This window comes from Portunus trituberculatus, chromosome 47 (assembly GCF_017591435.1).
Source record: "Portunus trituberculatus isolate SZX2019 chromosome 47, ASM1759143v1, whole genome shotgun sequence".
Lineage (NCBI taxonomy): Eukaryota > Metazoa > Arthropoda > Malacostraca > Decapoda > Portunidae > Portunus > Portunus trituberculatus.
Genome location: NC_059301.1, coordinates 26,355,750 through 26,383,167, shown reverse-complemented (window position 1 = coordinate 26,383,167; position 27,418 = coordinate 26,355,750). Strand labels below are relative to the sequence as shown.

Genomic DNA, 27,418 nt, shown 5'->3' with positions numbered 1-27,418 from the left:
AGGATTTTATGTATAGATGACTGTATAGTGGTCGTGATATTCATAGAAGTAAGGCAGCAGCCGCAAAAGTAGTAGAAATAGAAGTAGTAGTAGTAGTAATACTGATAATGGTTGTAGTGGTAGTTATTGTTGCAAGATGTGGTAGCAACAGTGTCATTGTTCAATTCATGAATAATTGAAGGTTAGAGGAAGAATAGGAGACCAGGTACACAACTTTGTTTGTAGACACACACAAGGTTTGTAGCAGGCTTGTGTGTGTGTGTGTGTGTGTGTGTGTGTGTGTGTGTGTGTGTGTGTGTGTCTCTCTCTCTCTCTCTCTCTCTCTCTCTCTCTCTCTCTCTCTCTCTCTCTCTCTCTCTCTCTCTCTCTCTCTCTCTCTCTCTCTCTCTCTCTCTCTCTCTCTCTCTCTCTCTCTCTCTCTCTCTCTCTCTCTCCCCCTTTCCAACCACCCCTCCTCCTTTCGTGAGCCACTTTTCTTCCTTCCCTGCAGCAACCCTCAATGTAATTCTTTCCTTCCACCACTATGCCCCCAAGCACACTCTCCCTTCCACATTACCCTCTCACCTTTACTTTTCTTCCCCACACTTGCAGTACTCCTCCATTACCCATTAATTCCATTTCTCCTTCCTCTCCCTTCCACTTACGTTTTCCCATGCCCTTCCAAGCAACTTTCCCTCGCTTGTTTAATCCTCTCGCCTCTCTTTTTCCCTCTCTTTCCTACCTCTCTCCCTACGTCCCCGAGTTGGTGGAGTGATATGGAACACGCTCACAACCAAGAGAGCGAGAAAGGCGAGACAGAGGAGTCACTCGGGAGTGAAAGGCAAGGCAAAAGGGAGGAGGAAAACACGCGAATCACAGGTTTCAAGCGAAAAAGAGAAGGTGGGAATGCAAGGGAAAGGAAGACAGGAATATAGTTATATGTTTTTTTTTTCTTTCAAATGCTGTGAAATAAAACAAAATTAACGTAAGGAAAGAAGATAAGAATATAAGAAAAAGTGTTGATTTAGAAGAGGAATTAAAAGGAGGAAGAGAAGCAGCAGGAGGAAGAAGAGAACAAGAAGGAGAAGGAAGAGGAGGAAGAGCAGCAGGAGGAGGGAGAGGAGGGGGGGAAGAGGATTAGAAAGTAAAGGAAGAGAAATTTGAAGAAAGAACTCGGATTAACAAAATAAAACGAGAGCTTGAGAGAGGAAGGAGAGCAGAAAGGGAAGGAGAAGGCAGAGAAGGAGGAGGAGAAGAATGAGGAAGAGGAGGAGGAGAACAAGGAAAAGAAAGAAATAGGACACAAAACAGGATAATAGACGATCGCGTGTATATGGAAGAAAACACAGAGATAAAACTGGAAACTGGATGAAGGATAGGAGAAAGAGTATCAAAATGGAAGACATGGAGAGGGGAGAGGAGGAAGGAATTTAAGGGAAAAGACCCATAAGAGTACTAATATAGGTGGTCGTGGTATAAGTGTTGGGAGAGGGAAAACGGCGCGACAGCTTGAGATAATGGCGGTTGTTTGAGGGAAAGATGACACACACACACACACACACACACACACACACACACACACACACACACACACACACACACACACACACGTACAGGATATTTCATTACATTTATCATAGTTTTTTTTTTAGCAGATATTAATTATTGTGGTTTGATGAAATGAACTGTAAGGAAAAATGGAAAAATAAAAACACCAAAAAATACAAAACAAACTATGATGTACCAAATTAAACGCACGCATACACACACTCACTACTTTGTTCTATGTACATTGCATCCTTACTCCTTTCCCTCCCTTCTCTCTTACCCTGTAGCCCTGTATTGCGTCACCGCCTCTCCATCTCCTCTATCACTGCCTCCTCTCCGTCCTCTTCCCTCAAGCCATTCGAGAAGACATGCCACTAATCGACCGATCAGGGAAGGCCATAACTCACGTCCTTCACTTCGTTACCATTCCTGCATTTACATATTTTTTTTCTTATTTGTATACTTTTTTTCAGTTTTATTACATGTGTGTCTCTCTTTGGTGGTTGGTTTGATGTCCGCCTCTTTTCTGTCGGTCTATCTCTCTGTCTGTCAGTTTGGTTGTCTCGTTAACTGTCTGTCTACGTAGCTTGCTGTCCGTTATGGTGGATAATTGGCAGTCTGTTTGTCTATCTGTCTTTTTCAAAATCTCCATTTTATTTTGTCTGTTGGTTTATTTTTCGTCCACTTTCTCTCTCTCTCTCTCTCTCTCTCTCTCTCTCTCTCTCTCTCTCTCTCTCTCTCTCTCTCTCTCTCTCTCTCTCTCTCTCTCTCTCTCTACTCTCTTTACTTTTTTTCTTGTCTGTCTATGTCATGTAGCTATTCCTTTGGATATTGTGTGACTCAGAACTCCTTTTGATTTCCACCATTCACTCCCGAGGCTTCAGCATTAAACTATTCTCTAGTAAATCTGGCGGAACGGTAACTGTGCACGTGGCTTGAGGCGAAGAGAGAGAGACGTACGTTGAGGATGATAAAAGCTTTTGAATTACTAAGATATAATGAACAAATACAATTGAATCAAGGTGTTATGTGCTGAGCTTCCCGTTCGGGGTATAGCAACAGAGAGAGAGAGAGAGAGAGAGAGAGAGAGAGAGAGAGAGAGAGAGAGAGAGAGAGAGAGAGTTTCATTAAGATGTTCTTCTATATATTTTTGATCTTGAGCCTTTCCAGAATTCACCTCTCTGGTTGTAATTTCTGTTTTTGTCTTTGTCTTTGTCTCTCTGTCTCTCTTTTCTCTCATTTCCTTGTCTGTTTGTCTATTCTTTGCGTTTTTGTGTCTGTTTTTTGTAGCCTGTTTCCTTTTCTCTCTCTCTCTCTCTCTCTCTCTCTCTCTCTCTCTCTCTCTCTCTCTCTCTCTCTCTCTCTCTCTCTCTCTCTCTCTCTCTCTCTCTCTCTCTCTCTCTCTCTCTCTCTCTCTCTCTCTCTCTCTCTCTCTCTCTCTCTCTCTCTCTCTCTCATTCTCTACTATCTCTTTTTCTTATCTTTTCTTTTCCCTTTTATCTTCTTCCTTGCTTCGTCTTCTTTCCGTAGCATATATCTGTAATTGTTGATTGAACATCCCTAACTTGACTTTTCACTGTTTTTTTCCGCCTCTCATATTTTAGTAAATATTCTTTCTTCCTGAGTATATTGTTATTTTTCCATTTCGTCGTTTTTTTTTTTCCTGATCGTCCTTGAGCTACATTTTCCTCGACTTCGTATGACCAGAATATCTAATGTCAAATCCGGAGAAGCAAACTAACGTACATTGGCTGGCGTGCGGCTAGTGTAACTCATTCTGTGTGGCAACAAGAATTTCTTTACCTTTCTCCCCCCTCCTGTGCTTTTCATGAGCTCCTCGCGAGGGCCAGACATGCTTAACTAGTCATGCCTCCCTTAAGATTCTCACAGTTATGCCGCGGAAAATAACAATGTAAACAAGTGAGAAATATTTGCCTCGCCACCAAAGTCCCCTCTGATATACAAGTCGAGGCAGGACATCCCTTCTTCATTCTCACCCCACATGGCTTCTGTCACCTTAATCTCAATTTCGACATACTAACTGCTGGTCCACTTCTCGCGTCCCTACTCTCTCTACAGATCAGATATCCTCTCATCCTGTCCTATCCAAACCTGAGCGCTTCCTGCCTAGCATCACTGTGATTTGTTCCCCAGAGATTGGGGATTTCCGGAGGTAGAAAGGGAAATTGTGGAGAGACGAGTGGAAGCGAGGAAAGAAAAAAAGGGGCTAGGGACGAAGACAGATCCAATAAACTGCTGCTGCAGAAAGTTGTTGGCGCGTCTTGGGTGAGAGCAGCGAGTTAAGTTATAATGTGTATCTCAACACGGCCTAGTTCTTCCTTCCTTAAGAACAACGGTCCACACAGATAAAGGAATAAATTGCAGTAACTTTATTCATTCTATCGTCTTAATCTTCACAATAAAATTTCCAAACGTTTTGCAATATATGAAATGAAACTCACTTAAATTTAGGCAAATGAAATACCTATGCGTCGCGGTTTATTTCACAAAGCGCAGTTACCTTTACTTCATTCAATTTTTAACTCACTCCGTAAATGCCTGACGGAGATGCTACTCCAACCTTTCTTGCACATAACGATGAGATAACCAGTTGACGTACGGGAGCGTTATTGTGGCGCTTGAGGGAACAGAAACATATATAATAGCTGAAACTTTGCCCTTGACCCGGATCCGATATCCATCAACCCCGTGTCAGCAGCAGACGGAGGAACCTTGGTCGGCTTGCTTGTGTAAGAGAATTGTAAAGTGAGTCCGTAAATGAAATTTAGCTGTTGGAAGGATAACCTAAACCCATATTTTTGTTCTTTTTGCTGAAAGTATATAGCAAAATTAAATCCCTCCCACATTTCAAAGACAGAGCAGTTGTCAGTCATTCTCAAATATTATCAAGCTTTTATTATACGTAAGTCCGATCTTATTAATCGACACACACACACACACACACACACACACACACACACACACACACACACACACACACACACACACACACACTGGCAGATAAATCAGAGAGGAAACTTGTCTCCCAGTCATTACCTTTGAAGATTGGCGCTGCTTTACCTGTTGCGGCGCGTTGAATCGAATCAATGAAACTCCCTCACGCTGGGATCACAAGGTACGCAGCTGCCCTTTGTTTCTTTCTTACCACGGATGGTAAGGTAGGGCTGCATCAAGAGTCTCAGTGAAAGTTGGAGCTCAGACTGAGCTAGGTTTCCTGAAGTTCCATGTTCAAAGCAGAGATTTGAAGCCACGAGCGATAACTTACAACGAGAAGCTACTTGTATGCAGCTGTCTGAAGCCTGTTATATGAAAGCACCAGAAGCTCAAACCGCAGACACACTCACACACACACACACACACACACACATACACACACAAAGAGAGAGAGAGAGAGAGAGAGAGAGAGAGAGATACATACACATACTTTTCATATTTACCTGTATAATTAAATTAATCTAATATTGAATAGTACATTGAAACTACAATCGAGGAAATACCTAAACACGAAAGATTTAGAAAGAGATAGCTAGAAATGAAAGGATAAAAATTCAAACACCGATAGATTCAATGCACAGATACACGAGGGAAAGTGATGGACAGGAGAGACATGAAAGTGACATGATTGGAAAAGTGCCATATGATTATAGATCCTTTCATCTCCAATTCTCTCTCTCTCTCTCTCTCTCTCTCTCTCTCTCTCTCTCTCTCTCTCTCTCTCTCTCTCTCTCTCTCTCTCTCTCTCTCTCTCTCTCTCTCTCTCTCTCTCTCAATTTAGGAGCAGCCAGCTAATTAAGGAAGATATGACCTACTCTTCAGATGACCTTCCTCTACCAATTTAGGAGCAGCCAGCTAATGCAAGCTTGGTATTAAAGGGACGCCCTCCATTCACTGCTCACTTCCACTCCACAATGTGACCAATCAGGGAGATAAAGAGAGAGAGAGAGAGAGAGAGAGAGAGAGAGAGAGAGAGAGAGAGAGAGAGAGAGAGAGAGAGAGAGAGAGAGAGAGAGAGAGAGAGAGAGAGAGGTGTTTCCTCTTTGAAGTTCCCATCTTTATATTTCTGCTTTTTCATCATGTTTAATTAGTTGTCACGATCTACCCTTCTTTAGTTTGACTTGATTTTCTTTCATTTTTCTTTGTTTATATACTTTTATATACTCTTTCTTTTGTTTCCTTTCTATGTATACAGTCGTCCTCCTTCCGTCTTTTTGATGATTAGTAACATTTGTAGAGAAATGATTAGGCAATGCTAAAGAATGGTAGTATGTTATTGTAGAGTTTTTTTTCTTCTAGGACTGGTGGTAATACCTTTAAATTGTTGTTATAGTTGCCGTATTGTGCTTTTGATTTTGTTCTTGTAGTAATAGTTAATGTTTTTGTAGGTGCTGCTGGTGCTGGTGTTGGAATTTTTATTTTTGTTATTGTTGTTATTGTTGTTATATGTAATTATTGTTTTTATTGTTATATTTTATTTACTGTTGGCATTGTGATTTTTCTGTCGTTCTAAATGTTGTTGTTTTTTTTATTTATTTAGCGCAACTTTCACCACCTCTACAACATACATTGTTCTTTATTTTCTTCATTTTACGCTTTTATGAATAACAGTACATCTAATTTTCCGTTGAATAAAATCAATGACTGTTGAATCGATGAAGAGAAGTTATGTCACTTTAGTTCATTGTGTATTTTGTATCATTACTTTATTGGACGGAAAGTTATTAAAATATGTTAGTTCTAGACCGTAGATTTAGTTTCCATTCCTACGAATGTACTGTATATACAGAGACATGACACAAATTAACGTCTTCATATTCCATACAGACGCTTTAGTATGCGAAATAGTGATCAGCTTGACTGGTACTTGAAGCCGAAGAGGAAGTATATAATATCTACATATTTGAAATTTACTTATTTAATATGAAAAATGCAAGACGAAATACGAAAGGAAAATGAGAAAAGAAAAAAAGGTCACAAGAAATATATCTGTCTGAATCGGGGAAACCAAACGGTGACGATATCAAAATTTCATCAGTCATTATCAATCAGTGATTCGAAATTATAAGAAAACTATCTTGAAATAGAATATATGTTACGCTTCCTACCTAATACTTATATCCATAGGCAAATTCAGTGACGTATTAACAATGAAACAGTGTTAAGGATTCCTAAGTGTTGAAATTCTTGCAACAACAACATCCTCAGTAGATCAGCTGAGGGAGACACAGTGGCAGCCCAGGCGCTCATTTTACCTGAAGAGATCCCCAAGCGGAGTAGAAGGACATTGCCACATTTCTCACCTGCTCTTGTAAAGATATTTTTAACGTCTGGTATTCATCGTTCGCTTTTGTCTCCATTTCGTCCCATCCCTGTCGTATCTAACAGGCCTCCCTCAGCTCCACCATCACTCACCAGACTCTTCAATGCTGGATGATTTTTCTTTTTATTAAATCTACTTCCATTTCATTTCATCTCTTATAGTTAGGACTCTCAAAATTTTCTATACATAGTTTTGCTTCTTTAACTCAGTGTGAAAGAAAGGGAGAGGAAAAAAAAAAAGAGGATAGAGAGAGAGTATTGATATGAGGTAATGGATTCACATAGGCGCATCCATTTTCAGCTCAGACATCAAGGTACTCGCCATTTCCCCGTCATTTTAGGAGGTAAAAGTGGAGTTTCGTACGATTCTTTTTTTTCTTTTGTTAAAAACGAAAGGTAGAAACTTAAAGCAGCTTCGTCTACACACACACACACACACACACACACACACACACACACACACACACACACACACACGCCCGGTAGCTCAGTGGTTAGAGCGCTGGCTTCACAAGCCAGACGACCGGGGTTCGATTCCCCGGCTGGGTGGAGATATTTGGGTGTGTCTCCTTTCACGTGTAGCCCCTGTTCACCTAGCAGTGAGTAGGTACGGGATGTAAATCGAGGAGTTGTGACCTTGTTGTCCGGTGTGTGGTGTGTGCCTGGTCTCAGGCCTATCCGAAGATCGGAAATAATGAGCTCTGAGCTCGCTCCGTAGGGTAACGTCTGGCTGTCTCGTCAGAGACTGCAGCAGATCAAACAATGAAACACATACACACACACACACACACACACACACACACACACACACACACACCGCGTAGTGTAGTGGTTAGCACGCTCGACTCACAATCGAGAGGATCGGGTACGAGTCCCGGCGCGGCGAGGCAAATGTGTAGCCCCTGTTCACCTAGCAGTAAATAGGTACGGGATGTAACTCGAGGGGTTGTGGCCTCGCTTTCCCGGTGTGTTGAGTGTGTTGTGGTCTCAGTCCTACCCGAAGATCGGTCTATGAGCTCTGAGCTCGCTCCGTAATGGGAAAGACTGGCTGAGTGACCAGCAGACGACCGTGGTGAATTATACACACACACACACACACACACACACACACACACACACACACACACACACACACACACACACACACTGTCTCCTTCCCCTCAAAAAGTGTCCCAGCGCACTTTAATTTAAAAAGAACGAAATTCAAGAGATCCTCTTCCGTGTCTCTGTTGCGTCTAACTTTCTCCCTGCTTTCACTTCTTTCACCAATTACATCTTTTACTTCACCGTTTGGCTCTCACCGTGCGTGTGTCTGTGTGTGTGTGTTTTTTTTTTTCTAGCAAATCCATTTAAATATATAACTTACTCTGCCGTATCCAAGATAGAGACAGAGAATTTCATATGAACAATTTTCCTGTTCTATATATAACACTTGCGTCCTTCACCATTTCGATCTTGCAATGTTTAACCTAACTTGTCCTTCACTTCTTCATCTATTAGTCAGGTGTTTTCTTTCCTCATTCCTAAAATAGCGTATGTGTCCCATTTGAACCCTCGTTCCTTTCTATACGCCTCTGTGGATAAGTATATGTGTTTTTTTTTCTTTATACATGTATATTCTTGTATTGGCACTTGCAGGTTTTTTTTTTCTTCATATTTACTTTTCCATGGCATCTAGTTTTGTTTCGTTTTTTTTTTTTCCCATTAGTATTCGTTTGAGTTAAGTCATGATTGTCAGACCGGTTTCTCGTGATCTTTGTCACAGTAGCACCATCTTCGGGGCCACTACCACCACCTCTACAACAACAACAAGCATATCATCATCACCACCACAGCAAAACAGCACCATAATGTCATAATGTCTTCCAGACGAATGCTACTATCACCTCTTGTCATCATCACCATTATCACATCATTTCTATGCACTGACATACCATACCTCATCACCAGCACCACACATACATTAGCATTACCACATCGTTACCATCAATCAACACACCAGCATCACCGATGCAACATAACCTCATTAGGAAACCTTCGAATTTACGAAAATACAGCAGGGCAACACGTGGCATTTCCACGTTTCACTTTCATGCATGAATTTGTCTGATCATCTCTTGTCCGTGTTATTGCAACTATTATCACCATTAACCCATTATCATCATCTCTATTACAGCCTTTTTTGCACTATCATCATCACTATTGCAATTGTTTATCACCATTACTAAACTACCTCCATCCTGTCATCATTACTACCATCGCCGCAATCACCATCAGCGTCAGTATCATCACTAAGCACCTTCATGCCACCGTTAACTTCCACAACACAGTCATTTAAAATTTTTGGGTACTTTTAAACGATTTTTCTTTTCTCTTCCACGTGTACCGAAAATCGAAAGTTGAGACTGAAATTGCGTTGTAGACTTTCGCACTCCAGGAAAACTTCTTAAGAAAAGAAAAATGATTGGCGAATTTCTAAGATGGTAAAAACTCCGAGAAATGAAGAGCAGTGCCTGGAATCTTTTTGGGCAAGAAAAAAGAATGGTTAAAATCTCGCCTACACACACCTCTTTCTCCTTTCCCCTCTTCCTCTCTTCCTCCTTTCCTCCCTTCCTCTCTTCCTCCTTTCCTCCCTTCTAACCTCCTTTCTCCTCCTTGGTACCCACGTGCGGTGAGGAGAAAATGGACTCAGTGTCAAGAGGGTGAGGAAAATACGAGTTTTGGTTTGGCACGGAAAAAAATGTGTTACGTCCCTCCTTTTCTTTTTAACTTTCGCATGTAAAAAAAAAAAAAACGGGCTTTGATCAGAGACGTGTAGGTTCGTTGATGCGAGGTGACGAGTGCTACAGTGAATTACCCCTCACGTCTTTACTTTTATTGGTTTTATTTCCAAGGATCATTTTTTTTATGGGTTGAATTAGTGTGGGCTTTGCTGGATCAACATAAAGTTCCCAAAATTTTGTAGGAGAAGCTTAAATCTCCATTATCGGAAGGAAGTAAGGCGTCATATTTTTGCTTCCACGAAGAGAAAGGCACATAAAGATTTTTTTTTTATGAAAATCTCCCTTTCCCACACACACTCTCTCTCTCTCTCTCTCTCTCTCTCTCTCTCTCTCTCTCTCTCTCTCTCTCTCTCTCTCTCTCTCTCTCTCTCTCTCTCTCTCTCTCTCTCTCTACCCATCCGTTCTCCTTCGTTTTGGATTCGCATCCTCTCTACTCCACTCCCATCTTCTCCCTCCTTCAGGATAATGCAGTGAAGCAGGAGGAAAAATGCTTCAGGCTCCATTAACCGTAACTTCCATCAGAAATTAAGGCCACGATACAGCCGCTGCTCCGCGTCCCAGGTGAGACTCCTGTTACCTGGCGCGCTAATTAGGTACCTGCTAAACAAACCTGGCATGCGAGGGAGGAACCGAAATACTTTTTTCTTTCTTATTTCTTCCTTCTCACGCACATACACACTCACGCACAGTAGAATTAAGCTTGAAAAGGAGGTCAAGGGAGGAATGAAGGAATGAAATGGTTGATAACTTCCCCGAGTGCCCTGTCAGTATTGCTTCCCGTACTCGGCGAGACACGATACGGAACACGACTCAGAGCTGGTCTATATTTGATGATACGTGTTAAGGTGAACTGTACAAGATGAGACATGCTAAGTGAAGGTAGACGTTTCTCTCTCTCTCTCTCTCTCTCTCTCTCTCTCTCTCTCTCTCTCTCTCTCTCTCTCTCTCTCTCTCTCTCTCTCTCTCTCTCTCTGCTCGAGGGTTTGACTAATGGTGCCCTCCCTGTTCATTATCTTTGCACCTCCTGGACTGGACCTTATCGTGTTTGTAGACTGGCTATCCTCCATCCACCGCCCTTCCCTGACCTTCCTAATCCCTGGCTACGTATTTCCAACCCATCGCTTTCCTCCTTCATGTTTCTGTCTTTCATTGTTCTCTTTCATTCTTCCTATTTCGCTCTTTCCCTTCCCCTTGTGTCCGGTCCATTCCTTCTTTTCTTCTCATTCTCATTCACTTTAGGTCAAGTCTCCATCCTTCCTGATTCATCCTTCCTACTGCAGTCTTCATCTCGTTCAGTTTCAAGGGATTTTGTAAGGAAGTCAGGTTTGCTTTGTCAAATCATTAACTTTCTTCATAAGTGTATATAGCGTCTGAATTTTGTGTTCCCCCTCTTCTAATCATGCTCGTACTCTGTTCTCATTTTCTTTGATTTTTTTTTCTGTATTTTTCACTTCCTCTACACCCTCGCTGCTCTGTTTCTTTTTCTCGTGTCCTTCCCTCTTCGGTGTCTGATCTACTTCCTCTTTTTCCTATCAACTTTATTTTCAGTCTTTTCCTTCTCGTCCTCCTCCTCCTCCTCCTCCTCTTCTTCCTCCTCCTCCTCCTCCTCCTCCTCTTCCTCCTCCTCCTCCTCCTCCTCCTCCTCCTCCTCCTCCTCCTCCTCCTCATTCTCCTTCTCCTTCTCCTTCTCCCCCTCCTCCTCTTCCTCCTCCTCCTCCTTCTCTTCTTCTTTCTCCTCTTCCTCCTCCTCCTCCTCCTCCTCCTCCTCCTCCTCCTCCTCCTCCTCCTCCTCCTCCTCCGCCGCCGCCGCCGCCGCCATCCTAGTTCCTTCTTTCATCACATCACACCATTTTATTTGTTCGATAGAGGATACAAACTAGAAAAGTGGACCGAGATACCTCCATCTCCACTCCACTGATTGAAATGTGTGCAGAATCTTTCTCACACATATTCAGAGTTGCAATTCAATAGTTATTATGTTCGCGTCTTTGCCATCCGTGAAATTGGGACGTTATTTACTTTTATTACTTTTTACCATTGTTGTGTATCATCTACAAACTCCATTATCTACTTAACCAACTCAAATTTATTGCATCTTCAGTTTCGATCTCATTCTTAGTCAATAATATAATGCCTAAGATAATGAAGATATCAATTGAAGACGTAATAGAAAATCAAGACAATAAAAAAGATCAGCTCACGAGTGCAACACAAATCACGTTAGGAAAAAAAAGTATATTCCCTAGCTATGTCCGTCTTCTTGTACAAAAAATAAAGTGTTCCATTGTCAAGTCAGGTCATCTTGCAAACACAAACGCGGCGCCAAGGACACACAACAACTTCCCTAACAAACCAAGACTGCGCTCATGAGTCATTCGCAAATGGATTAATTTCGAGAGTGGTATCGCACATGATCCTGACAGCAGGTTGTGATGTAGTGTGATACCAGGCGCACCGAAGGAAACACGCATACAGACAGCACCTGCCGCCTCTCCACAGCATGATGTGAGTAAATGTTTGAGTGAAAGACCATGAGTGTAAGACAATACGTGTAAGAATATGAAGAGTGTGAACATGAACATAGGATCATAAGGAGTATTAGAATATAAAATAGTTAAAGAATATAAAGAGAAGCTAGAAAAAGTAGACTTCTTGGCAGTCTCTTTATAACTGTTATTACCAACCTGTTATGGTATCCTATATAAACTTATCATCCCTATCCGTAAATTCATACAATCCTCTAAGTTTCCCTTTTGATGCGATACTAAAAACTTCATTACCGTTTCTATTCGAAATGTCGTCGTTTACAATTACCTGAGTGTTAATTTCTTGTAATTGTTCAGTCATCTATTTTTATTCAATGGTGGACTGTCTTCCTTAGATAAATTAGTTTAGCACGTCTTTTTCTCCACACACAATCCAAAAACTCCACTGAACACCTACAGCAGTTCCACAGGTAATGCAGGTGTTGTTCATCTCTCTGCCATGCTCTGACTGAAATCTCTTGCACAGATGTAGTCATGGTCAGAAGTGTATTAATTTTGTCACTTCTGTACTTTGTGTGTGTTTTTTTTTTTTTTTTTTTATCTGTTGTAAGTTTCTAATCTTCTCTCAGTCTTATTCAGGAACATTCGTGGTGAGAAGTAGATTAACTTTTTTTCCTCTCTCCATGTGTTTTGTGTCTTCTTTCAGTCCTAAGTCATCTAATCTTCTCACGGTCTTGGAAACACCTTTTAATTCCAAGATTCTCAGCGGATCAAATGACTTGAGATGAGAAAAGATTATAAACAGAATGGGAAAATATGACGTATTCGGATAATACTATTCTAAACTAACATTGCCGTTTCCATCCGAGTGAGAGGTTAAGTGAGGTTAAATTTAGATTAATTAAATTCATTAGTTAATTTAGGCCAATAGATATCCACTGTCTGAAAATTAACAGGTGAGGTTATTTCCATAAAACAGAGTTGTTCCACTCAATTGTTATGACTGCACCACCACCTGTTTTCTACTGTCAGCCTCCTCCCATCTCGTGTACGTTGCCTACCCCTCAGTCAGGATTCGGCCAGAGAGGAGGCAGATGGTGAATATGATTGAGGGTCACCCTGTGTATGTGTTGTTATGGGAAAAGAGGAGATTGTAACAGAAAAGAGTGGGTTATTGATTGCTGTTGGATCCTGTAGGCAGAGAGAGAGAGAGAGAGAGAGAGAGAGAGAGAGAGAGAGAGAGAGAGAGAGAGAGAGAGAAATAAACAATGGCGGGAAAAAAAACCGGGTAATAAAGTGCACTGGTGATTTAAAAAAAAGATAGAAATTACTCGTATGTTCTTTGTTGAACCCTATTGAAAAGAAGCTGAATCTGCCAATTCTCTGTGTTGTATATAAAAGACTCCAATATCTGTTTTTCGTATGGAAGTAAACGGAAGGGAAGAAATATGAAGTGCCCTCTGAGTTTATGTTTTAACACATAACGTGATTAGTAACAAAAACAAAGAATTGTTTAAGGCTTAACAGCAAATCCCTGCAGGAATGGAAAAATTTAGAGCTGGCTACAAGACTTAAAAGATACAAACGAAATAGATGAAAAAAAAGAAAGTGTGAAAAGCATAAAAAGTGAAGTGAACTTAATAGACAGTTTCTTACGCCTCAACATCTGGTCCTGGAATTCCGATATTGGCTCAAATGTTATCCAGCCATAAAAGAGAGAGAGAGAGAGAGAGAGAGAGAGAGAGAGAGAGAGAGAGAGAGAGAGAGAGAGAGAGAGAGACCTATGTATGGAAATGCGGAAAAACAAAATGGTAGAAGGAAAACACAATTAACGGCAATAATTGCTAGGAATATTTTTAGCACGAAATTCTGCGGACTCTCTCTCTCTCTCTCTCTCTCTCTCTCTCTCTCTCTCTCTCTCTCTCTCTCTCTCTCTCTCTCTCTCTCTCTCTCTCTCTCTCTCTAAGCCATTATATAGTTAAAATGCGTGAAACAAGACTACACGCACATTGAAACACGAGTCTGCTGATTGCCCTGGCGGAGAGAGCTGGAGGTTGATGTCGGAGTGAAAGGTTGAAATAAACGAGATCAGGTTTCAGGGACTGACAGGAGATAACGACGGAAAGATAAGGACGAACTTCGAGGGTCGCTGAATGTGCGGTGGAGGAGGAGAGAAAGGCAGCTTGGTCATGGTAGTATTTCAATGGCTGGTGAGGATCTAGCAGAGATGGTAATGGTTAAGGATGCTTGGTATAGGCTGGTGAGAACTCGATTCGGTCGGTGATGGTTCCAGAGGCAGGAGAACAGGGGAGAGCTGGAACGGCGGGCGCAGACTGGGACGTGGTGTGGTTGAGAGTAGAGTGAGACGCCAGTGTGTGAGCGGCTCTTGTCCGTGGCGGTGGTGTGTCTCTTGTGTTCCCTCTCCCTTTCCCTCACTGTGGAGACTTAAGACTTGTATACTGGCACTTCCTGCTTATTGGGGAGACTTAAATTGTCGCCCTCGTTGATTTTTCAACCTTTATTTCCCTCCTTACCTAGTTTCATTCCTTCCATTTCTCTCTGCATTACTTTTTTTATCCTTTACTTATCTTCTATGGAGCGACTTGAAACTTGTATCACTTATCATTTCTCTCTTCCTTTCTCTCACCTTTTTCAATGAAATATTTCTTTACTTTTCTCCTTCCCCGAACTCCCAGGGCCTGAAACTCCCCCTGAAAACTACTTGGGACACTTTATTACCGTTTTGTTCTGTGTTCGCGGCGAACGCGTCCGGTGCCGGAAGTATATCAGCCAGGAGTTTCCGTATCCCGTCAAGAACAGAACCGGGCTGCCTTTGGCCATGGTGTCTGTTGCTGACGGACTCCTGTGTGCTGGGAAAGTTAATGTAAAAGTTTTTTTTTTTTCTGATGTGTGTGTAATTCACCTCCTCGGTCGCCTGCTGGTCACCCAGCCAGTCTTTCCCATTACGGAGCGAGCTCAGAGCTCATAGACCGATCTTCGGGTAGGACTGAGACCACAACACACTCCACACACCGGAAAAGCGAGGCCACAACCCCTCGAGTTACATCCCGTACCTATTTACTGCTAGGTGAACAGGGGCTACATATTAAGAGGCTTGCCCATTTGTCTCGCCGCCTCCGGGACTCGAACCCGGACCCTCTCGAGTGTGAGTCGAGCGTGCTAACCACTACACTACACGGTGTGTGTGTGTGTGTGTGTGTGTGTGTGTGTGTGTGTGTGTGTGTGTGTGTGTGTGTGTGTGTGTGTTTGTGTTTGTAGGACAAAGCAGTAAGTGATAATTTGCTGCGTTCATTATTGAATCAGTATAATTTACAGGGACCACTTAACTGCCATTCAACCTGATGTGCGTCGTTATTCTTCCCAACCACTTCAAGCCATCGCATCACATTGCATCCCCTGCTTTCTCTTCATTACCACCACCACCATAGACATTAAATAAGATACTGCTATAAGCACCGTCTCTTCTTTTTAATTATTTAAAAACTGTGAATTCTCCTTATGCTTAATAGAATGGGTAAGATGCATATTTCCAGTGAAATTTCATAACTTATCACTAACAGTAAAACGATTCTTCAAGTTGATTACGTCTTTTAGTATAATACTCTTTATTTCTTTTTCCGAAATCAGTGAGGAATTCAAATAGATATCATTGTTTTATTAAGAATCAAAGTTTTCAATTTTAACATTGCGCTCGTAACATCTAAGCGTTACACAAAATAACACGTGTATCAGTGTCATTAGTAATATAAGATTTAACCTAAAACGAATTGATAAGCATCATACACCCATAAAATCAGTTACTCAAATATGAGACAAGTGTTATTGTGTGTTAATAGTATAATGTTTACATAACAACCGAATAAGCAACCACAATGCACTTCATTTACTCACAAAGTTAAGTAGAGTATATGATAACTTCACTAGCAGTCAGAGATTTGACAACCAACAAACATTCTCTGGAACACTCACGGATTTACACAAAACAATAAGTGTAACGGTGTATAGTGTCATAAACATTTAGCTAGCCAACTAACAAGCCATCAAACAAAAATAGTCTCCCTTACCTCCACTCTTCCTCTGCAACCTTCCTCAATATCTTTCCATCAGTATCGTTTGCCTCATTCTCGTCTCACTGCCAACGGTCTTTTTAAAGTCCGGCTCCCTGCTACTCTACTGGCTTCAATTTCCTGGTGGCCGGTGTGTTTCGTCCGGCGATACATGCTGCCTCCGACCAGAATTGCGTCTCCACTGGTGCAATCTCCTCTACACCAAATACTGTAAGAGCAGATTAGACAGATTGGGTTTCCGTTCATTGGTTGCGAGAAGAAGGAAGTTGCCTTGTTTGTAGAGAGTAATTAGCGAGGCTGTCTGCGTGGGAATGATATATTTATGAAGAGGAATTGGAGAGAGAGAGAGAGAGAGAGAGAGAGAGAGAGAGAGAGAGAGAGAGTGAAAACAGACATTTTAATTGAAAAACCTAACAATCACAAAAATACACAGACAACAGAGATACAAAACACACAAAGAACAATAAACAAAGAAAATTATAGACCAACCAACAGACAAACTAACATAATAGAACAATGGATGACTGGTAACAAATTTCTTCGATTTTCTACACCATGTACTGAGATCTAGTGGTGATAATCATCGCAAACTGGTCCGTGCGAGCGAGGCAGGAAGGCGAAAAGGATAATGTACGTAAGCGATGGTGGCGGGAACATTAACAGTGCGCGAGGTGATCAGAAATGTAAATTAGATTGCTATTTAAAGAGAGAGAGAGAGAGAGAGAGAGAGAGAGAGAGAGAGAGAGAGAGAGAGAGAGAGGCAGAACCAGACAAAGTGACAGATATATAGACAAAGAAACAGACTCGTAGACACTGAAGAAACAGACAGACAGAGAGACAATGTTATATAAATAGACACGGAGACGAGACAGAGGGAGACAAACAGAGGGAGAGATGAATGCAGTGGCAGGAACGGAGAGAATGTCGCTGTTGTAAGCAAAGGTGTGACCTGAGTGAAGGGTTGAATGGCAGACAGGTGTGGAAATTGTCGCTGTGGTGCTAAACAAAAGCGAGTAAAGGTGCGCCGCAGAAAGAGACATTAAGTTGACGTGGCCTTGCTGCAGGAAGGGTGTGAAGATGCAAGGGAATGACACTGACACTTTCCACGGTTAATAACGAGAAAGAGGAAATGAGAGAGAGAGAGAGAGAGAGAGAGAGAGAGAGAGAGAGAGAGAGAGAGAGAGAGAGAGAGAGAGAGATATTGTATGTGTATAGATTGTTAAGAGATCGTATGTGTTTAGATTGTTAAGATGTAACATGTTTCTACGAAGTAAATAGCATCAAGAGATTGTCATGAAACTCTTTCAAGGGACAACATTTTTCACTTCTTAATGTGTGCGTTACGTTGGGATTTTAAAGGTTTGATAGATTTATCTTTATTCGCAATATTCAATTAATTTTGTTCTCTCTCTTTATTCCGCAGCTCTGGGCCGTCGGAGGAAACTCATCTACCTTATTCCTCGTACAAAGCTTTAAGTTTTGGCAGAGCATAATTGTAATTGTGGCCATAGCATCGACGAACAATCGGCAGAATTGGCAGAACTCAAACTACTATTATTATTAAGTGACAACAGCAGTGACACTACGTTTGTTATTCAGAGGAATGATATAATGATCTAAGACTGGAACATTGGTGACACATGAAGACATTCTGGAAAAGGTGAATGGATGTTTCTTGGAAGGGAAATCGAAACAGCCTTCTTGTTGATCGTTCAAAGGTTTTCTCACAGATAGTTTTCAGAAAAACTGCTGAAAATGGTGCAAACTTTTGAAAAACAGTGTGAGAAGAAAAATCGTCCATGAGATCCGGGAAGGATACTGAAGAAACTGTGACGAAGTATCCTTGTGACCCACATAGAGACGAAAGCTGACTTGTACGTGACCTGATCCCCGGTTCTGTCCAGGATTCTTAGCGGGGGTGGCTTGACTGCTGCGAGGCAAGGACGCCATCACTACTAACACTCACCTCGAAACTGATTGGTAAGTACTCGTATTCTGTATATTGATTTTAGCTTTTAATGTACCTTTGTGATAGCATTTGCCTGCAAAGAAATGTTGGTGATTTGTGAAATGGAGGATAATGCAGAGTAAAAAAGAAGATGATTGAGTCACTAAAGACAACAAACCCGAAAAATCATGAAAATCTATAGCTTTATTACTATTTTTCATGTTCATGGAGCTTAAGCAGGTGGTTACTCTGCGTTTTGTAAATCTAATTACATGAACTTTACTATGACGGGAAAATAAGTTAAGTAGTCTCTACATTTTTTCCTCAATGCTCCTCTGAATCATAATCTATTTTATACTGTAACTTAATAATTCTTTCTTATTCACCTCAAGTTTAATGATCGTCTCTTATTTTGTCACAACATAGACGGTTGTATCAGTTATAGTGATCAATGTTAATGCAAGTAGTAACAGGTATTGTAGCACTACTGGTCGTATGTGATATCACTGTAGTATTTTTGTTTTATGGGAGTCAAGTATATAATTCATTCAATCAAAACGCAACATTTAACCTCATTAACGCAGATTCCATCATCATTAGGCCACGCATTACACGTTTTTTCCGCCTCGGTGAGCAGGATAATGATGTGTCAGTGTAGGTTTTTCCAGGCAAGTAAGAAAAGGCAAACGAATAAACACGATGGATAATAGGCAAATATGTATCTTCTACATTTTAGGCCGCAACGTATATATTGTATTCTGTATAATGGAAAGCAAAAACAAAAAATATGTTAGTGACAAAGTGTATATATGAGTGTTAAAAGCTAGACTGAGAATTATGTATGCTGTGAGGGAAAAATGTAAAGAGGAAAAAGCGAAATTTTTGGAATGTTGTCGCTGACAATGCGATCTGTAATGAAACATGATGAAAGTGAAACGTGACACGAGAGAGAGAGAGAGAGAGAGAGAGAGAGAGAGAGAGAGAGAGAGAGAGAGAGAGAGAGAGAGAGAGGTTTTAAGTGCTCGACCTGTCACACATCACACACAAACACACACACACACACACACACACACACACACACACACACACACACACACACACACACACACACACACACACACACACACACACACACACACTTACGGGATAACAGATAGCACCGACAAGTCTCTGTATCACCATCACTTCATACTTGCTTGAGTTCTTAACATGCTACCAATTAAGGAAGTTTTGTGTATGTAATGACGAACTTCAGGCAGACACCCAGATCCCAGTGGCGTGTGTGTGTGTGTGTGTGTGTGTGTGTGTGTGTGTGTGTGTGTGTGTGTGTGTGTGTGTGTGTCGTTATGTATTAAAAAGAAAGGATTGCTTTACGAAGACTGCAGTTGCTGACGGTAATTGTTGCCCAAAATGATAACATTAATGATGTATGAATGCTGCTTTTGAGGAGCATTATAAATTGAATAATTGAACATCTAATCTCTTTTCGATCACTTGAGAACTTGAGACTAATTTCCTGTAGGAGCCATAAAGTTATGAAAATTTTCCAGCTCTTTTCATTTGGAGATTCGTACATGAGTTAAGAAGGTTTTCTTTATAACTTTTCGTTCACCTGAGTCAGTGAATACCACACTTACATGAAAAATGAGCGCTTTTCTTTCTTCCCCTTTTTTTCCCTCTTTTTTCTTGGACATACGTATGAAGAGAAGCTAAATAAGATATACAGGCTCTTTTTAATTGTTTGAGATTGGTGGTGATACTTTTAACGATAGCGAATTTAAAATACAACGCGTTCATCTCAAGGCTGGTGGATAGTATTTACTGAGACAACGAGGCAACATCAGGAATTTATATATCAATTGTATCATTTATGTATTAAGTGACCTTGCTTTAACATTTTTCACCACAGAGCAATAATTTCCCATAATCACACCCAAATTTACTGACTCTTTCGTGATATAATTTCTTAGATGTTTAGCTATGTAACGTAAAAAAATAACAATATTAAAGATTCAGAGATGGATAGGTGGGAAGAAGCCTCCTGTACGTCTATGCTGTTTCATCCACAAGTATCTAGGAAAAAAAAATTTGACTCTTTGACAAATGCTAATAAAATATGACTAGAGCAGCAAAAGATTACACTCAAAACCATACCAGTTTAACTCCGGCTTGCCTCATTGTGCATGCCAGCCCTGACACTTAGAGATTTATACAATGGAGAATGCTGCAATTGGAAAACACAACTAACATCCAGAACAGCACTTTAGATTAACACTTAACACGATTTTGCACCGACACGGGGTAGCAACTCCATGTAAGTCAGTACGTTTCCAGTGTTAATTGTCACTCACCACTCACTGTGTAGCAAAATCCTCTAGTCTCTCCAGCGTGTTTAGCCTCACCACACCCACAGCCTCTCGTAACAGTCAGTCCGAGGCAATGAAAGGGACCAAAGTGTGTGCAGGGAACTCAAAGCCTGCGTCATTGTTTGTATATGTAGGGAGGGAGAGAGAGAGAGAGAGAGAGAGAGAGAGAGAGAGAGAGAGAGAGAGATGGAGGGGGCAAATAGAGCTGGTTTATGAGTAATATAACGACTATCTTAATTTTGATCAGTTTTTCTCCCTTATCCTTCTCATATTTTGATTTTTCTTTTCTTCTTCCTCTTCCTCCTATTATTATTATTATTATTATTATTATTATTATTATTATTATTATTATTGTTATTATTGTTATTATTAATATTTTATTATTATTATTATTATTATTATTATTATTATTATTATTATTATTATTATTATTATTATTATTATTATTATCATTATTATTATTATTATTATTATTATTATTATTATTATTATTATTATTATTATTATTTTCTTCTTCTTCTTCTTCTTATTATTATTATTATTATTATTATTATTATTATTATTATTATTATTATTATTATTATTATTATTATCATTATTATTATTATTATTATTATTATTATCATTATTATGATTATTATTGATATTATTATTATTATTGTTATCATTCCATTATATTTTTATTATTTTTATTGTTATTATTATTATTGTTATTATTATTATTATTGATATTATTATTATTATTATTATTATTATTATTATTATTATTATTATTATTATTGTTATCAGTCCATTATTTTTTATTATCTTTATTGTCATTATTATTATTTTTATTATTATTATTATTATTATTATTATTATTATTATTATTATTATTATTATTATTATTATTATTATTATTATTATTATCATTATCATTATTATTATTATTATTATTATTATTATTATTATTATTATTATTATTATTATTATTATTATTATTATTATTATTATTATTATTATTATTACTGTTATCATTATATTTGTGATAATACATGTATTTGTGATCATTATCATCATCATTATCATAATCACTGTTATTACCATTACTATTATCACTATCATCAATATAATTCTTATCAACATCATTATTGTTATTACGGTTATTCTTATTGTTATCATTATTACTATTATTTTATTACTATTATTTTTTTATGATTATCATCATTATTCTCATTACTATTATCATTATTTTCATTACTATTACTACTACTACTACTACTACTACTACTACTACTACTACTACTACTACTACTACTGCTACTACTACTACTGCTACAACAAAAACAACAACAACAACAACAACAACAACAACGTCCTCAACAACATCAACAACAACAACAACAACAACAACAACAACAACTACTACTACTACTACTACTACTACTACTACTACTACTACTACTGCTGCTGCTGCTACTGCTACTACTACTACTACTACTACTACTAGTACTACTACTACTACTACTTCTGCCAGTACTAATACTAATAGTAATACTACAATTACTACCACCACCACTACTACCACTGCTACTACTACTGCTTCTACTGTTATTACTACTACTACTACTACTACTACTACTACCGCCATAACTTCTACTACTACTACCACCATAACTTCTACTACTTCTACAATAATGACCATCACCACTACCTTTACTGCAACAATCACCACCACCATCATTAAGTAAGGCATATTCAAATAACGTAAATTTTGCCTTTGCTTTCTTCGGCCACGTGGCGTTGTGTTCGACCTACGAGTTTAAATACTTGTCTCGTGAGGCCATTAGCATAGTGGACAGGTAATTGCGTACCTTAATGGTCTGTGGGAGAGAAATGTCTGGCACCCTTGTGTATTATAGTAAGTCTCCTGTGGCGTGCATGTGTGTGTGTGTGTGTGTGTGTGTGTGTGTGTGTGTGTGTGTTTAATGTAAGAGGGAGAACTGCCAAGTGCAAAAAAAAAAATATATATATATATATATATATATATATATATATATATATATATATATATATATATATATATATATATATATATAAAAACAGTCCCACTGGAATTGCAGTCTCCAAAAAAGATCGAAAGCATTAGTCAAAAGCCTAGGACAAATATCTGGACACCTCTCTCTTAAAGGAAGTAAAGTCGTTGGAAGGTGGAAATACAGAGGCAGGTAGGGAGTTGCAGAGTTTACCAGTGAAAGGTATGAATGATTGAGATTATTTGTTAACTCTTGTATTAGAAGGCTGGACAGAATAAGGATGAGAGAAAGAAGAAAGCTTTGTGCTGCGAGGCCGCAGGAAGAGGGGAGGCATGCAGTTAGCAAGATTAGTGGAACAGTTAGCATGAAAATAGCGATAAAAGATAGAAAGAGATGCAACATTTCGGCGGTGAGAAAGAGTCTGGAGTCAGTCAGTCAGAGGAGAGGAGTCGATGAGACGAAAAGCGTTTGATTCCACCCTATGTAATAAAACTGTGTGAGTAGAACCTCCCCCCCACAAACATGCGAAGTCTAGTCCATACAGGGACGGATAAGGCTTTGTACAGAGTTAGCAGTTGGAGGGGCGAGAAAAACAGGCGGAGACGCCGCAGAACGCCTAACTTCATAGAAGCTGTTTTAGCAAGAGATAAGATGTGAAGTTTCCAGTTAAGATTATGAGTAAAGGACAGACCGAGGATATTCAATGTGAAAGAGGGAGACAGTTGAGTGTCATTTAAGAAGAGGGGATATTTGTCTGGAAGGTTGTGGCGAGTTGATAGATGGAGGAATTGATTTTTTGGGGCATTGAAAACTACTAGATTTTCTCTGTCGCAATCAGAAATCTTAGAAAGATCAAAAGTTAGGCGTTCTGGGGCTTCCCTGCGTGATCTGTTGACTTCCTGAAGTTTTGGTCGTCTCTGAAAGGACGTGAAAAGATGTAGAGTGGTATCATCAGCGTAGGAGTGGATAGGGCAAAAGTTGTGTTTGATTTATCAAACCGTGTTTGTCCAGGTGTTTGTTAATGTTTTTCACTGTCATTGATTCCATTAATTTACCCGCAATTGAAGTTAAGCTGACAGGCCTGTAATTAGACGTTAGGTTTTTATCTCCATTCTTAAATATGGGAAACACATTAGCTTCTCTCCACATTATCGGTACCTCACCTGACTCCAGTGACATCCTAAAAGTACCGTTAATGGCTCGCGGACGACTTCCTTGCATTCCTTTAGAACCCCTGGATATACTTCATCAGGTCCTGATGACTTGAATTTATTTAGTTTGTCTATCTCCTGTTCTAACATCACGTTAGTTATATATATATATATATATATATATATATATATATATATATATATATATATATATATATATATATATATATATATATATATATATATGTCAGCGTTTCACTATCTTCTACCCTAAATATCTGTTCGCTATCTGGGATTTCCTGTGTGTTCTCTTGGGTGAAGACTGTTAAAAAATACTCGTATGTATAAATTAAGTGGCAAAGTGCAGTAACTGGTGAGTCACTAACATACACTCCGCCATAACGCATAACACACATACATCCATACATTTATAGTAAACCGCCACATAATAACATTCATCCCCAGCGGGATTCGAACCCGCGGCCTCTGGATTAGAAGTCCAGCGCGCTATCCACTGCGCCATGGGGACTAGCAAGTTCAGTTGAGAAGATCATTAATCAATAATAGAGAGAGTGGGTGATAAAATAGAACACAGGAACACCACTATTAATAGATTTAGGAGAAGAACAGTAGCCGTCTACCACAGCAGCAATAGAACGGTCGGAAAGGAAACTTCAGATAAAGTTGCAGAGAGAAAGATAGAGACCGTAGGAGGGCAGTTTTGAAAACAAAGCTTTGTGTCAGACTCTATCAAAAGCTTTTTATATGTCTAACGCGACAGCAAAAGTTTCACCGAAATCTCTAAAAGAAGATGAGTATGACTCAGTATATAGCGCCAGGAGATCACCAGTAGAGCGACCTTGACGGAAGCCATACTGGCGATCAGACAGAAGATTGTGAAGTGACAGATGTTTAAGAATCTTCCTATTCAGGATAGATTCAAAAACTTTAGACAAGCAAGAGATTAGAATTATAGGACGGTAGTTAGAGGGATTAGAACGGTCACCCTTTTTAGGAACAGGCTGAATGTAGGCGAACTTCCAGCAGGAAGGAAAGGTAGAAGTCGATAGACAAAGTTGGAAGAGTTTGGCCAGGCAAGGTGCAAGCACAGAAGCACAGTTTTTGAGAACAATAGGAGGGACCCCATCAGGTCCATAAGCCTTCCGAGGGTTTAGGCCAGCAAGGGCATGGAAAACATCATTACGAAGAATTTTGATTGAAGGCATGAAATAGTCAGAGGGAGGAGGAGAGGGAGGACAAGCCCAGAATCATCCAAGGTGGAGTTGTGAGCAAAGGTTTGAGAAAAGAGTTCAGCTTTAGAGACAGAAGAGATGGCAGTGGTGCCATCAGGATGAAATAAAGGAAGGAAAGATGAAGAAGTAAAGTTACTGGAGATGTTTTTTGGCCAGTTGCCAGAGATCACGAGGAGATTTGGAGTTTGAAAGATTTTGACATTTTCCATTTAAGAAAGAGTGTTTGGCAAGTTGAAGAGCAGACTTGATATGATTCCGGGCAGAGATATAAAGTGCATGAAATTCAGGAGATGGAAGGCTCAAGTACCTTTTGTGGGCAACCTCTCTATCATGTATAGCACGAGAACAGGCTGTGTTAAACCAAGGTTTAGAAGGTTTAGGTTGAGAAAAGAATGAGGAATGTACGCCTCCATGCCAGACACTATCACCTCTGTTATGCGTTCAGCACAAAGAGATGGGTCTCTGACACGGAAACAGTAATCATTCCAGGAAAATCAGCATAATACCTCCTCAGGTCCCCCAACTGGCTGAGGCAAAACGCCAGAGACACCTTCGCTTTGGCGGATCTTGAGGAGATTGGAGAAATAAGACAAGATACAGAAATGAGATTGTGATCGGAGGAGCCCAACGGAGATGAAAGGGTGACAGCATAAGCAGAAGGGTTAGAGGTGAGGAAAAGATCAAGAATGTTGGGCGCATCTCTAAGACGGTCAGTGATACGAGTAGGGTTTTGCACCAGTTGCTCTAGGTCATGGAGGATAGCAGAGTTGAAGGTTAGTCAACAGGGTGGTCAGTGAAGGGAGAGGAAAGCCAAAGCTGCTGGTGAACATTGAAACCTTCAGGGATGGGGATCTCTGCGAAAGGATAAAGGGAAAATGTGCTCCACTTTGGAAGTTGAATACACAAAAAATTTACTATAGTCAGAGGAGTTAGGGGAGAGATAGATGGCACAGACAAATTTAGCCAGAGAGTGACTATTGAGTCGAAGCCTGATGGTGGAAAACTCTGAAGATTCAAGAGCGTGGGCACGAGAACAAGTTAAGTCGTTGCGCATATAGACGCAGCATCCAACATTGGAACGAAAATGAGAATAGAGAAAGTACTAAGAAGGAACAGAGAAGAAGCTGCTGTCAGTTGCCTCAGACAGCTCTGTTTCGATGACGAAAAGAAGATGAGATTTATTAGAGGAGATGTAGTGTTCTATACATTGAAAATAAGATCTAAGACCGCTAATGTTGCAGAAGCGTGTGTGTGTCATTGTTACTTTTGCACTCTAAACCTGATTTGTGTGTGTGTGTGTGTGTGTGTGTGTGTGTGTGTGTGTGTGTGTGTGTGTGTGTGTGTGTGTGTGTGTGTGTGTGTGTGTGTGTGTGTGTGTGTGTGTGTGTGTGTGTGTGTGTGTGTGTGTGTGTGTGTGTGTGTGTGTGTGTGTGTGTGTGTGTACTAATAGTAGTACTATATATATATATATATATATATATATATATATATATATATATATATATATATATATATATATATATATATATATATATATATATATATATATATATATATATGACGTGTACCAAAACCATTCCCAATTTTTCTTTTCCCTCATTAATCTCTCTGATCTAAAAATATGAAAAAATTAATGGAGCTAATACGACTTAAGTGCCTTTTAAACCGCTATCAATTTAGTCGGCCGTGATCTGCCACTCCCCTCCACTTTTAGCTTCGGTGTAATCACTGTTTGTTTTACTAAGTGAGAAAAAGAAGTGAAAAGAAGCAAAACGTCATGAGGAAAAAGAAAACCTTAATATTTATACCAGCTGTTATAATAATGCTATCGATGTTGTTTTTATACGATTACGGTAAAGGTTGTCTCTGTCATTCTCCATCAGAGTCTTTTCTAATAATAACATCTTTCTCATTTTTATATATATGACTCGTTATAATGTATATATTTACATAAACATTTTATAGTTCAAGATTGTATTGTTTGTTCTGGTTATACTATGTAGTCAGACGGTTGACTGATTGATGTCTTTCTTACGTGTTTTACTCTATACAGTGCATAATAATGCAATGATTTATAAATTTCGCTAGTTAAAGTTATTACTCGTATTATTTGTAGTAACTATCTTATCTTCTCTCCGTCATTTTATAGGATGATGCCTCTCTTACGCATAATCATTTTCCTGTGTATATAATCTATAATAACTTATATAATGACATTCTACTTTGCTGGTTAAAGATAGCATAATATGTATTGTATATATCTAATTATTTATTAACCTCTGTTTTGCTCTTGTTTATAAGTAAGAAAATCACGAACACACGATAGAGTGAAGCAGGAAAGGCTAAATGTGACTGCCAATAAACTCTACTAGATAGATTTCTAGAGGTGTTTACCAGCTCTTGACTTCGAAGATTTTGATCCTTGATAACGTCTATATGTGCTGCTGCCCAGTCTTGTAATAGA

At 39.6% G+C, this 27,418-nt stretch overlaps 1 protein-coding gene and 1 non-coding gene across 6 annotated transcripts in view; one reads left to right on the top strand and one right to left on the bottom strand.

Moving 5' to 3' along the window:
* The window catches only part of LOC123520649 (FMRFamide receptor-like), a 239,432-nt gene that overhangs the window by 75,804 nt on the left and 136,210 nt on the right, over nucleotides 1-27,418 (top strand). For all 5 annotated transcript variants that reach the window (XM_045283136.1, XM_045283132.1, XM_045283131.1 and 2 more), the window contains one exon: nucleotides 17,645-18,201. The gene's annotated coding sequence lies outside the window, so the exon portion shown is untranslated. The remainder of the gene's footprint in view (nucleotides 1-17,644; nucleotides 18,202-27,418) is intronic.
* On the bottom strand, nucleotides 24,158-24,230 carry Trnar-ucu. Its single transcript has one exon. It is a non-coding gene; the product is annotated as a tRNA-Arg (tRNA).